This window comes from Saccoglossus kowalevskii, chromosome 1, assembly GCF_978046115.1.
Source record: "Saccoglossus kowalevskii chromosome 1, keSacKowa6.1, whole genome shotgun sequence".
NCBI classification, from domain to species: domain Eukaryota; kingdom Metazoa; phylum Hemichordata; class Enteropneusta; family Harrimaniidae; genus Saccoglossus; species Saccoglossus kowalevskii.
In genome coordinates, this window is record NC_140641.1 from 12,042,158 (window position 1) to 12,057,519 (window position 15,362).

General features: G+C 34.2%; 1 protein-coding gene and 1 long non-coding RNA gene across 3 annotated transcripts in view; both read left to right on the forward strand.

Moving 5' to 3' along the window:
* The window catches only part of LOC100375527 (serine/threonine-protein phosphatase 2A regulatory subunit B'' subunit beta-like), a 79,000-nt gene that overhangs the window by 13,794 nt on the left and 49,844 nt on the right, over positions 1–15,362 (forward strand). The window lies entirely within an intron of this gene.
* On the forward strand, positions 118–4,879 carry LOC146750364 (uncharacterized). Its single transcript, XR_014929389.1, has 2 exons — positions 118–2,770; positions 3,260–4,879. It is a non-coding gene; the product is annotated as an uncharacterized LOC146750364 (long non-coding RNA).

Sequence of the window (15,362 nt, forward strand, 5' to 3'; positions counted from 1 at the left end):
ATGAATATGTACACTAGCGATTACACTCATCTGGTTGGGCTTTTGATGTATAAATGTTGTTATTTTTGTTCGATACATGCCGCGACCAGTGAAAATCACGAGTTTAAAATGGTAGCTGATGTATGCAAAATTCCTGTCAATCACAGATTGAGTAAAGGAAAATGTAAATCCCCTAGATGTTTATTCAATCTACAAAGCTTGTTGGTTTACAAACAGCATTATCGTTACGTAGTTTGTCTATGTCTAACCACCTCCATGGTCTAACCATCGGTAACACTGGGACATGACGATGTAAGACAGTAAACAATTTCAATAACATTAGGTTACGGGCTGTCAGATATACATTGCAATAAATTGAATGTAGAAGTAGAAATCATTCGCGTGGTTCTAATTTCGCGGTGAGTCCAAAAGCGCAAAAATTTCCTGTTGGAATGTAATACACAATACCCAAGTCAAAAGAAAGACAATAGAAAATGTCTTTGGTCACAACAACACTCACTCCTGACCCACAATCTTACGAATTTTACTGTAGTCATTGACGCCTATTCAAGAGTACGATGTTGATTGTGGTTAGCGTGAATGGGTAAAGCTTCGCTTCGACAATGAGCTGTTATCACCGTAAAAATGTTAAATTAGTCTTCAAATGGTCAGTTTATCATCGAAAACAACTATTGTTTTGATTTAAAAAAAAAAGTGCCTTCTTCCCATCAAAACCAGAGGTAAAAAATCGAGCTGGAACATCGACAAATCTCCTCCGTTTTGGTAATTTGAACACGTTGGCATCACAGAGTATTTTGACTGGCTGATTAGCGATTTGACCTATAAGGTGTCGGAGCATTTGCATGCGACCGGAATCATTCACTTACGATGAAACTAAATTGAAATTCACTTGCATTTCAGAACAATTCAACGAGTTTACTTTTTGTACCTTATTAATAATCACTACCAAGTAATAATAATAATTGTGAAACGTAGCATGGTTGGATTGCGCTACCGTGATTATTTGCTACTGAGCAATGCAGTGTTCGTTTTTTTAAAAAAATTTTTTTAGGAACGCCAGAACGATGTTGGTTACTACTATGTGGACATTTTTCTTTTGATTGTACGGCAAAGACTTCTGTTTTCTAAGGGATGAAACTTTTTGTATAACTTTCTAGACAATCTGGAAAAAGGAAGGGGTACAGTGAATAAGTGTCAGACTGCAATGAGCTGCAAATGGTAGTTGTGTAATACTGGTAGGCGTGCAGGAAATAACCCTTCTGTTAGAGGTTCCAAGTTTCGGATATCAACAAGACATTGGCCTGACTGCTTCGTATGGTGTTACCCTTTGTTTTAATTTTCACGAAATACTTCGACAGCTCAAAACCGCGAAATATTATGTTTCCACAGCACACACCACAGAGTACAAGAAGTAAATACGCCATGCTTGAAATGCATGAACAACCAGGTCTTGGCATAAGAAAATAAATCAGTTTTTGTTTCTGTATTTGACTGCAGAACGAAACGGGGCCCAGACAACACGTCACAGGCAGTTCCAATTCATATCTTTTACAATAGATCGTTTTCGTTCATGCGTCGCATATATGTCCAGAAAATTTAACCGAGTGTATGTGTGTATTTATATTCTATTTTTGGATTCTTATTTATAATAAATACAACGCTGCAGATTGGTCATTAAAATTGAGTCTACGGTAAAATTGTTTTGACAGAACGCTCTTCTTCCCCCTCACCACTCATTTTATTTTGACTGTAAAGTCAACCCGACTTTCACCCACCAGATCACAAGAACTCAAATCTCACACGAGATACAAGCCGGTACCACCCGTGTACATTTTGATTTTCCACACGAGTGTCGTAAACAGGTTACAAGATAAACCCGTGATGTCGCAGCGACTTTTCTTTACTAATGATTTTGATATTTTATCACGGGAATTTTCGTATAATAATCTGTACTTATAATATACAGTAAACTTTTTCATTGTCGTCTCTACCAATTAGTCAATATTATATGGAAATTTGAGGGCAATAGTAAATACACGTTCTGTTTAATCGATTTGTGACGGAAATATGAAAACCGAAGTCATTGACTTCGTGTTTTCACACTTGTTATATTAGCAGTCTGGAGGAGTAGTATGTATACAGAATCTGCATAGGAAGTTTCGTTCTCAGGTTTACTGTATACGAAATCAGTACCGTCAATAGACCGACACAACGGAAACAGGCAAATAAACTTGAGTCGGCGTATTTTCTTCACAACCGTTTAGCAACAATCTTGTTGGCCATCATCAACTTGAATTAGTTCTGCATCATATTTTTCCGACAATGTTTAAATTACCGAGCGCGCGATGTTTCAAATCATGGCACATGAAGATTGCTCTGTATTTGTTTGAAATTCAATTGCTATGTTATATCACAGTCCCTCTCAATCTGATTAAAATCTGATGTAGTGTACGGGCTTTAATTATTTTGGCTATAAACTTATTTTAATTTTCTTTGTTATTATATTTGTTATTAATGCCCTTTTATTTTATTATTTTACTTTGATTTTGATTTTGTGATTTTTTTTAATTCCGCCCTACCTACATCTGAGCCGATGCCTATGTAACGAGATTTCAACGAGACCCACTATCGACGATTTTAGTCAACGAATCACAGACCTCCTTCTATAGCGCACATGATGACGTCACCGGGCAGAGTCAGGTAGCAAACAGACTCAAATAAAATGGCGGATTATACCGACGTTAGCGACCGAGAATGACACGGCTTTTCGGTAAGTTTATCATTGTAAAATGCAACGAAAGTCATTTTTATGTTAATATTGTGGCTCGAATGGTTCGACTTTAGATCGTTATTTTGCATAGTTATTCTGGGAGTGACGATTTTGTTTCCACCGGTTCGACCGAACACCGGTGTCTTTTTCCAGTCGCCTGCCCTGGAGACGGGTGATGTTTTGTTGACGATCGGGCCAAAATCGTCTACGGTATTGAAGCCGTAGCTGTAAATATTCATCAAATTGTATCAATGTTTTGTACATTATACAATAACTCTTTATTAAAGTAATTGAGCTGATTTGGACTGGAATAAAATATTTTTTTATTTGGAACACATCGCAATTGATCAGGAAATATTATTTTGCTCCACTTGTCTGCGTCGATGCCGTGGGCCGTTATACAATTTAAAATCAGTTTGCATTGTTTTCTATAGCTGTTTACAGTGTTCTAATCATTACGATTTACTTATTTTTTTGCTTCCATTCTAGATAATTATGCTCAGTGATGTAAAATTGAAGCGATGACTGAATGAACGAACCTTGGCTGGCGAAGATGTATCTGGAAGTGTACACATTTGTTGGAAGTGAAAAAAATATTCAATGTAATGACAAAAATTGTAAAATGCTGTGGAATTTCTTTTGCAAATAAAAATATACTAGCAATTTTCTATTAATGGTTTATTCAAGTGGGCAAAATATAATGTACAGAAAGATTGCCCGTATACACTGAAAAATAAGCAACCGACAGCCTGTATAAAAGGGGGTCTGTGATTGGCTGTTACTTACGCGAGATTTGAACGGGACTTACATAGGCGTCGGATCAGATGTAGGTAGGGCGTAATTTAAAAAAAAAATCAAAGTAAAATAATAAAATAAAAGGGCATTAATAACAAAAGTAATGAAAAATAAAATTAAAATAACTTCATAGCTAAAATAATTAAAGCCCGTACACTACATCAGATTTTAATCAGATTGAGTCCCTCTATCTATCCCTATAGAGGGACTGTGGTTGTATTTAAACAAGCAAATTGTAATCCGTTCTTAGGATGTTTATATCAGTTGTTGTTTTGTGGGATTAGCGGTACAGGGGGAAAGATAAGCATTCATTTACTCAGTGGACAGAGACGGAGTTAATTACCCATGAGCACTTGGTGCAATCCAAGGGATTGAGCGGTTCCCTTTTAAGTATGTATTCTTTATACATAATGCTATTATTCTTGCTAGAAACTGTTAACTGCAGATCGAAAATCTTCTGTAGATTTTATTGCGTTTCATCATCTTGCTTTTTGCAAGTTTTTTAGTGAACCGAACGTTTGTGCGACAACATAAATTTTGTATTGCCACATCCAAATAAACAAAAAATACAAACATAAAATTTCCAGTAGCTATTGATTTTTCTCAAAACAAAAATACAGAAAATAAGTTATAGTACTTTTTTGAAACATTATTTTATTTTCATACAACTTCATAAAACATTTAAAAAAAACGATTTAACATCAACAAATAGTAATATGATTTCATATTATAACTGTTGTAATTATTTTGTGCCTTCAATTTGTTATGCATCATGTCTTCAAAGATGATTTGTTTGTGTATTATTTATCCTGTGTTGTGTTGTAATCTTCCATACTGTATAATAAATATCATACATATGACCTGTCTTCTCGCCAGTATGTGGCCATCTTGAATATTAATTAGTTCATGCATATTAATGAGCTCATGAATATTCATACCGTCTAGCACTCTCTGTCTGCTGGGGAGAACCCTGTAGTTATATATTGCCATACAATATTGTTTAGACAACAAATGACCTCTACTGATATATGATTGCATCTTTGAAGAACTGTCTATGAAAAAAGTATAGAAATTGATTGTGTGCTTTGGATGCTGCAATGCTGTATGTGTGAATTGCTGTTGAATATACATTGTGGTTTCCCAGAGACTAGCTTGAACTAAATATGCTTACAGTTGTTTACAAAACATATATTACATTCAAATTTTTTGCTAAAATATGTGTCAAGTCTGAAAATATCGATCAAAAACATGTACCATGAAATAATTTGTGCTAAAGATTATGAAGTGAAATAAACCCTTACGAAGTGAAATGCATGTTATGTATGTATTGTTTATTTATTGATAAAATGATTCCTTGGTGTAATAACAATTTGTATTTATATCATGATCGAAAATGAATTATTTTGCATGTTTTGTAACTCTTTCTAGATAGGGAATTTTGAAGGGGGGAAATTGTCACCTGCGCATGCTTCAGATGGCCATAGCGTGTCATTGTTTACAAACAAGCGTCTACCCATGAGCCTTTGCTTTGGACTCATTTCTTGCGTGTACGCAGGTGACAACCCCTCAGCTTTAATCCTGCCTTGTGGGTGTGGTATAAATTATTACTCCTAAATTATGAATGATCCAAATGAAAAATTGTGGAGAACAACTATCGTGATAGTATTTCAGTAATGCTGGTCAGTTTGTGGATAAAAATAGAACCCAGCCTGCAGCTGTCAAAGTAGCTGTTATTATACCTCTTTGTTAAAACATGCAAGTTTCCACTGTCTGTGAATTAAACTTGTAATTATACCTTTCTGTTGTCTGAGTAGGCGAGGACATTTGTGGTTGATTTATTTTTAAACTAATCATAATCAGTATACATCTGTTAAGGTTTCTAGATTAATCAAGTATTCCCAGGTCATTGCTTAATTGTTTTGTACTTAATAATGCTATCCTGTTTTCTCAAATACAAAATGCATCTGTGATAGAAGCACACTGACACCAAAAAATGCATTTATTTCATACTGGACCATTCAAATAAGCTCATGTGCTACTAATAGAGCAAATACGGTAGTTTCATGTCTTCTTTTAACTGTACATGCATAACACACACATCCACTAAGTATGTGGTCCATAGTTTAAGAAAAAAACCTTTAATATTAGTACAGTGGTTATACCCATAAATAAAAACTTTTTAGGGGCCCAAGCCCATAGGGCGAGGCCCCTATTGTTATCGTTCAGTTTCTTCTTTCTTTCTTCCGTAATTTTCTTTCCTCAAGTTGTTTAAGAAAACCGCTAAACGGAATAGTCTGAAATTTTGCATACTTTGTAGTACCTATTGTGAACTGGTGCATAAGACTTCTAGAATTTTGATTGGTCAATTAGTTCGGCAGCCATATTGGATTGAAGTTAAACAGGAAGTGGCTATTTAACCACTTTCTGAGGGTCTAGGCGATCAGGGTGTTTTATGGCATACAGTACAACTCATGTGTAATAGATATATGAAAAAAAATTCTAAACGTAAACCTCAACTTTTTCCGCCATGTTTTTTCTCCCAAAAACGGGAAAAATGCTTGAAAATCTTCTTCTTCAGAACCACCAAGCGAAATGCTCCCATATATAGTATTTAGCTTCAATATACAAAGCACATTTAAGTTTGAAAAAATTGTTATGTTTGGTCACATGATTTTGGATTTCTTCTAGACAGGAAGTAGTTTTTGTTATCAAGCCACAATTATGTGATCATTTTCTAATTCGCTAAATTGCAGCTTTATAGTGACCTCTTTCAGATATCGAAGAAAAAATTCAGATAAGTCACATGGTTTGGCCGCCATCTTGGATTTTAGGCAAAATTGACCAAAATTTTGGACATTGTTTCTCAGAGGTGCTTCAACCGATCAACTAGATACGTTGTACATGTATATCAGATGTATGGCCATAGCTCCATTTGAAAAAAAATAATATATTTTCGATCAGTCACATGGTTTGGCCGTCATCTTGGATTTTAGATAAAAATGACCGAAAGTTTGGCCATTTGTTTCTCAAAGGTGTTTCAACCTATCAACTAGATATGTTGTATATATCATGTTTGGCCATTGCTCCATTTGAAAAAAATAATATATTTTCAATCAGTCACATGGTTTGGCTGCCATCTTGGATTTCAAATAAAAATGACCAAAAGTTTGGGCATTTGTTTCTTAAAGGTGCTTCAACCGATCTACTAAATGTTTTCATTAATAATATGTCTGGCCATAGCTCCATATGAGAAAAATAATATAATTTTGATCAGTTACATGATTTGGCCGCCATCTTGGATATTGTGCAAACAGAAATTGTTCAATTACATGTGTTGTATTGGTCAGATTGGAATAAAATTTTGTACGTGTATTCTACTCTTTAGATACATTCTTTCCCCATAATGGCATATGGCTAGGTCATGTGGCTACGCACCCATGGGGTGGGGGGGTGGGGCTTCTAACCTCATTAATATGCATAACTGATATATCTCAAGCACTGTTGTAGTTAGGAAGATGTATCCTGCACTATTATGATGACGTTAAACAAGAGATTTGACTAAAATAACAGAAGACCATATATGGTCATGTGAACTCATTAAATATGCATAACCATTATATCTCAAACACTGTTGCAGTTAGGAAGATGAAACCTGTGTTATTATGATGATGTTGAACAAGAAATTTGATTAAAATAACAGATGACCATATATAGTCATGTGAGCTCATTAATATGCATAACTGTCATATCTGTAACACTGTTACAGAACGGGATATGTAACTTGTACCATAATGAAGGCATCAAATGAAAGATGTAACTGACATAAGAATTGGCCATATATGATAATGTAACCTCATTATTATCCATAAACACATGGCTCATTATATATTTTGAAAACCATATCTCAATAACCAGACCAGGTAAATACATGCAACTAACTGCATGTGTACCTCATGTAACTGATCAATCAAACTTCCTGGTCTACATTATTAAGATGATGGTAAACAGGAGCTCTCACTAAAATAAAAGATGACCATATATGGTCACGTGAACTCATTAATATGCATAACTGTCATATCTGAAACACTGTTGCAGAACGGGACATGCAACCAGTGCCATAATGAAGTAATCAAACAAAAGACTAAATATAAAAGAATACCATACAGTACAGTTCTCAAGAAAGCTTTGGCTTCACTTCAGCGTCAGCTTTGCTTCAGCATCGCATCGTTATGGCATTGTTATGGCTTCATCGTCGCATCAATGTCGCGACATTAAAAAGTTAAGGTGATTATCGCTTCGCTTCATTGTGGCCTCATTATGGTGACAATGTGGCATCAGCATCGCTTCATCAAACAAAGAAGTACTGTATTCATCTCACCCAAACCTCTCGACCGCTTCCGCTTTTGATCGGTCAATTTCCGTTTTATTTTCTACCGTGCAAAAATTCGGACTACTACAAAATTTCTGGTTTTCATAGATCACGGTTACTAGTTTAGTAACCGTGCATAGATGTTGAACAACCGTCAAAAGTTCAAATACTTTTTGTTTTAACTATCTATAATTATATGCACGCAATCTGACCCTTTGACCTAGATTTGGCTGGGATTGAATATTTTATTTTAGGCAATATTCCGACGTGACGCAGTGCTACAAAATGTATTTCAACAGAAGTACAATATGGTTGTCTGGGTTTCTTTTCTTGATTGTGTTGAGTTTACGATCTGTATAATTATTGTTGTTTCCCCCCAAGCAGAAGACAAGCCAAAGGACCATGAAGCTAAATAGAATTCCCACGCATGGGCCGCACGCTTGATCTGTAGGTATAGTTGGCCTGCATATTTTTTGTAGTTGATCTTCCAAAAATTATATTTATTTTTAGTGTGTATCTAGAAACTTTATAGCGTTATTTGCTTTGCAAGTCGACATTGTGTGATCAAATCCCATGCTAAAAATTTATTTTTCATGTGTGTTTTTCTTTGACTTTTAACTTTTTGTTAGAAACTTCAGTGGACTTTTTCTTTGAATTTAATAACAAATATCTGAACTAGAATTGTTCGCTGACTGTGGTCAGTGGTGGTATTAATTAGAGCTAAACCATTCAGCAAAATATAAAAGCCATGTGCAGTCATGATTTCTAGTAGTTAACTAATCTAATCGGGTTGATTGGGAAATTTTGTTGAAATTAATGATAAATAAATTAACATTAGTGTGTTAATTTTGTGAATATAAGGGTCAGGTCATTCAAATTAACAGTGTGGATAACTTCCAACACTTTTGTTTGTGTGTTGCTGTACATAATGCACACTCTACATTACACCTGCTTTTGAATTTCTTTAAATTGTTTCTAAAGAGTCATTATGAGTAATATTTTTCTACAATCTAATTAGGCGATTACTATCCAAGTTATATTTATATGGTTAATAAACAGAGATTGAAAGTAATATTACCAATTTAAAAAGCTGATAGCTGGACAATAATCTAATCCATAAATGCAGTTTGGTACATGGACACAATTGTGAATAATACATGAAAAGAACTTAGTGTTTAACCCATACTTATTAATCCCCGTTCGGATGCAGTCTGAAAACGGGGACTTATGTTTTGACTCTTGAGCGTCCGTGTGTGCGTCCAGACCTGTATCTTAGAAATGCCTGGACGAATCATAATCAAACTTCACATATACGTCATACATATGCAGATCAACTTGTTTCACGATCTGAATCGAGATGGCCGAATGGCAGCCATTTTTGTGGGACCTTGATGCAAACAATTTAATTTTTCAGATCGGATTTGTTTTAATGAATGGGCTTCTAGATCCATATCTCTGACTTGCTTTGACTGATTATGTTCAAATTTTTTAGCTCCGCTGTCGACTTTGTCGAGTGGAACTTATCATATGAGTGATTGTCCTCCGTCGTTGTCACCGTTCGTGTCAATGTTTTACTTTTTCGACTTCTTCTTGAAAACTAAAAGCCTGAATGCTTTGATACCTGGTGTATATGTACCTTGGGTAGACCTCTCTCAGATTTGTTCATTTTGTAATGATATCTTTAATTCTCTAATTTTAGTGAATAATTTTATCATTTTTGGTAAAAAGTGATAGTTTTGACTTCTTGTTAAAAACCGCAAGTCCAATTGCTTTGATATTACATATATAGGTACTACATGTAGACCTCTTTTAGATTTTTTAATTTAGTGGTGATATCTTCAAATATCCAATTTTGATGATAATTTTTGTCATTTTTGGTGAAAAGTGATATTTGACTCCTGTGTGCGAAGCACAAAAGGAAGTCTTTGCCGCTACCCTGTCTGTATGTCTGTCTGTCTGTCTGTCTGTCTGTCTGTCTGTCTGTCTGTCTGTCTGTCTGTCTGTCTGTATGTATGTATGTATGTATGTATGTATGTATGTCTGTATGTATGTATGTATGTTTTTGAATTCTTGTTAAAAACAGCTAGTCTCCATATTGTTCATTTTCTAATTCTATCTTTTGTTCTTTAATTGAAATGTGCATTGCTAACAGCGGAGCTATCTCAGCTGACTGGCTGCTTGTTATTAATATTCATTATACATCATGTCATAGATTTACAGATATATTGGTTTTACAATCCTATTCAAAATGGCTGAATGGTGGCCATTTTTGTGCTAAAAAATCATCTAATATCAAGCATTTCTGGTATTTATGAATGGATTTAGTTCAAACTTAGTACATAAATTAGACATTACCGGTTACTGATGCACAACATTTTATTTTTCAGATAGAATTCAAAATGGCAGACTGGTGGCCATTTTGTTTTAATGATTGGGCTTCTAGAGCCATATCTCTGACATGCTTTGACTGATTATGTTCAAATTTTAAATATTCGTTTTACATCATGTTATAGATATAAATGTATACATGCATGTATTCAAAATGGCTGATTTTGTTTTAATTAATGCTTTTCCAGAGCAATATCTCCCAATATGGAGTACTTGTTTGACAATCAGATACAAATGTCAATCATTTTAATGTTAAACAATCATCATAATCATATTCCTGACATGGTTATATTCCAGCTATATTACTATAAACAAAACTATATATCTTAAATTTGATAACTAACAGGGACTGTGCCTTGCATGACTTGTTTATTTTGGTTTATCTGTGGAGTGATAGTTTTAATCAAAAATTTCTAGTAGTAAAGTTGGGCTATTAATTTTGCCAATTAGGCATATGAATTAGTAGTCTCTGTACCATACACTTTGATATTATCAAGTAGGTATGCGCTTGCACGAAAGATTCTACATGTGCATTATGGTTGCGTAAAACCAAAGCTGCACCTTTCTTATTGGTTGTCATTTTACTCATTACCATATTTATCACCACAATCATGGTGACAATCATAGAGGGTGCGGCAGAACAGACCAGTTGTGGTAATTTCGTGTCAACACAGAAGATTCTACAAATTCATTCTAAAGGAATTATCATATAAAACAATAAAATTACAACGACTGGGCCAGACTACCTGGTATCCAACATCATTTAATAAAAAAAAATACTTGTCTGTTTGTTTCTGAAAACAAAGTTTTGTTTCATTAATATACAATATCAAACAAACTTTTCCTAAAATATTTTAAATTATACATATTGGTTTCTATCATTCACGTTACAAGGCCTTTAATTGAGCAAAATACAGTATCTGCCCCTCCCAACTGTACGTACAAGATATAAAACTCAATATTTGCAATATTAAATAAATCAAAAAGCTTGTCTGTCATTTGTACCCTGGTAACTAAGAAGTAACCACTTGGTGGTTATAAGGAATTCAGCAAACCACATGGTGTGTAGGATATCCTGTTTAGTGTACTTGATACACGCAAACCACAACTAAAAATATCCATTTTTAATAGCTAACAGATATTGTAATGAAATACTATCATTGTACTGTGTGTTTGAGTGACTGCTACTCCACTTGATGAGCCACTTTGTATTTATGATGCCATTATACTCATGATGTACTTGGGGGGGGGGGGAATGATTCTGATGTCGTAAAAGAAATTAAAAAGGAAATTTATTGAATAAAGGAGGTTCAGTTGGAATTAAAAATGTTATGTCATGTTCATCTTAGTTTCATTATTATGAGTTTGTGTCATCAGAATACTGAAAATAAAAAATAGGGTCTTTGGACAAAATTTTGAGATACTAGAGTTTAAAATGTCATGGAAAATGGTCAAAACTCGCCTTATTACACTGGTTTTTATGGTGAGATTATTTCTTCATATCTCAAAATTATTATATATATATATATTATTATTGACGTGAGTGCTAATATCCTAACATTTCAAAAAATATATAATTTAGTATTTCCAGGGATATGATTATAAACAATGGAAGGTTATCTCCCATAATGCATTGCATATATTTGCTGTAACATGCTCAGTGGCGAAAAATTTGAATTTGCCTAAATTCACTACAGATGGATGGATTGAACGATAAAATGATGAATGAACAAGTAAATGAATAAATAAAAATAAATAAATGAAAATACACGGCAGATGGGCGGATGGTCAATCTGATTAAAATCTGATGTGGTGTACGGGCTTTAATTATTTTGGCTATAAACTTATTTTAATTTTATTTTTTATTACTTTTGTTATTAATTCGTTTTTATTTTTTTATTTTACTTTGATTTTTTTTAATTCCACCCTACATACATCTGATCCGATGCCTATGCAAGTCCCGTTCAAATCTTGTGTAAGTAACAGCCATTCACAGCCTCCCCTTTTATACAGGCTGTCGGTTGCTTACTTTTCAGTGTAGCGATACTCTACGGGCAATCTTTCTGTACATTATATTTTGCCCACTTGAATAAACCATTAATAGAAAATTGCAAGTATATTTTTATTTACAAAAGAAATTCCACAGCATTTTACAATTTTTGTCATTACATTGAATATTTTTTCACTTCCAACAAATGTGTACTCTTCCAGATACATCTTCGCCAGCCAAGGTTCGTTTATTCTGTCATGGCTTCAATTTTACATCAAACACTGAGCATAATTATCTAGAATGGAAGCAAAAAAATAAGTAAATCGTAATGATTAGAACACTCTAAACAGCTATAGTAAGCAATGCAAACTGATTTTAAATTGTATAACGGTCACCGGCCCACGGCATCGACGCAGAAAATTTGAGCAAAAAAATATTTCCTGATCAATTGCGATGTGTTCCAAATAAAAAATATTTTATTCCAGTCCAAATCAGCTCAATTACTTTAATAAAGAGTTATTGAATAATGTACAAAATGTTGATACATTTTGATGAATATTTACAACTACGGCTTCAATACCGTAGACGATTTTGGCCCGATCATCAACAAAACATCACCCGTCTGCAGGGCAAGCGACTGGAAAAAGACACCGGTGCTCGGTCGAACCGGTGGAAACAAAATCGTCACTCCCAGAATAACTACGCAAAATAACGATCTTAACTCGAACCATTCGAGCCACAATATAAACATAAAACTGACTTTCATTGCATTTGACAATGATAAACTTACCGAAAAGCCGTGTTTTTTGCGGTCGCTAACGTCGGTATAATCTGCCATTTTATTTGAGTGTGTTTGTCACCTGACTCTGCCCGGTGACTTCATCATGTGCGCTATAAAAGGAGGTCTGTGATTCGTTGAGTAAAATCGTCGATAGTGGGTCTCATTGAAATCTCGTTACATAGGCATCGGGTCAGATGTATGTAGGGCGGAATTAAAACAATTTACAAAATCAAAATCAAAGTAAAATAATAAAATAAAAAGGCAGTAATAACAAAAGTAATAAAAAATAAAATTAAAATAAATTTATAGCCAAAATAATTAAAGCCCGTACACTACATCAGATTTTAATCAGATTGGGCGGATGGTCAAATGAATAGTTTATTTAAACAATAATGTACTCCCCTGTGAGTTGAAGCATAAAAATCCCGCAGCAAGTCAGCGAGCTCAACTACAGGAAGGTTTTCAAATTTGGTGGCATAACACATACTCATTTAGTCTGATGTGAAGTATTTTTTTCATGTCTTGCATATTCGAGCACATTTAACTGGGATTCGTCGATATCGATAAAACGGGTCATCGTGTTTGCCTTTGGTGAGCTACATTTATTTAAGCGTTGACGTTCGTACCCGGTGTTTCTCGCAAAGTTGGGATCGGCCAGACGACGATTTGTGTTTCTCGTTATGGCGAGAATGACATTTTTCATGTAAACTAAAAACAAATAATTATTTTTCATATAACTAAGAGTTATTTATTTTCAGTTTTGATTTTGTTTTCACCCCATAATTTCCCTTATTATTAAATGTCCGTCTCTTTATTTGTTTTTCAACATTCTATTCATATGCATGGTACGGGGCCTTGATGCTCAATAATGCAATACATTATCGCGAATAATCTGTGGCACTGACGTCATAAAATTCTCTGGTATTGACAATGTTATAATATAATATGAAATAATTTTAATTCCTGTGGTAATATACTGATAGATACATGTAAATAGTTAACACACAATGACATTCAAGAGGTTTATTCATAAAAACTTTTCTTGCAACTCATACTATTGGGCAATCTGATACATGGGATGCACAAGCGATATGTACAATATGTAAACAACTGAATGTATCAGTTTGTAGCTCTACATGTAGGACACTCTGAACCAAATTAATTCAAAGTTCAAACTCATTACAGTGTACATGCTTAACACATTAGAGATAACATCACAAGCTCTACCATTATTGATTAAGCACTTGTTATTAGTCCCCGTTCAGACGCAGTCCGAAAACGGGGACTTATGTTTTGACCTTCGTGTCCGTGAGTGTGTCCGGACCTGTATCTTAGAAATGCCTAGACCAATCACAATCAAACCTCACACATACATCATACATGATAGTATACATATGCACGTCAATTTGTTTCACAATCTGATTCAAGATGACCGAATGAAGGCCATTTGTGTGCTAAAAATCATCAAAAACAAGCATTTCTCAGCTGTTAACAGATGGATTTTGTTCAAACTTGGTAAATACATTAGACATTATGGGACCTTGATGCAAATTATTTTGTTTTTCAGATAAGATTCAAAATGGCGGCCATTTTGTTTTAATGAATGTGGTTCTCGTGCCATATCTCTGACTTGCTTTCACTGATTATATTCAAATTTTAAATATTCATTATACATCATATTCATAAATAGACAGATATATTGGTTTGACGATCCTATTCAAAATGGCCAAATAGTGGCCATTTTTGTGCTAAAAAATCATCTATTATCAAGCATTTATGGATGGATTTCGTTCAAACTTGGTACATATATTAGATATTACAGGTTCCTGATGCACATCATTTATTTTGCAGATCGGATTCAAAATGGCTGTCTGGCGGCCATTTTGTTTTAATGATTGGGCTTCTCGAGCCATATCTCTTAAATGCTTTGACCGATTATATTCAAATTTTATATATTCGTTATACATCATGTTATATATATACATGTATTCAAAATGGCTGATTTTGAATGCTGTTCCAGAGCAATATCTCTCAATATGGACAAGTACTTTTTTGACGATCAGATACAAATGTCAATCATTTTAATGTTAAAAAGTCATATTCCTGACATGGTTATATTCCAGCTGTATTACTATAAACAAAACTATATATCTTAAATTTGATAACTAACAGGGACTGTGCCATGCATGGCTTATTTTCTCTTATTTGAGATAAATTGAGTCACCAACATTGCCATGTTCAAGATTATCAACATTACATTCAAACACTA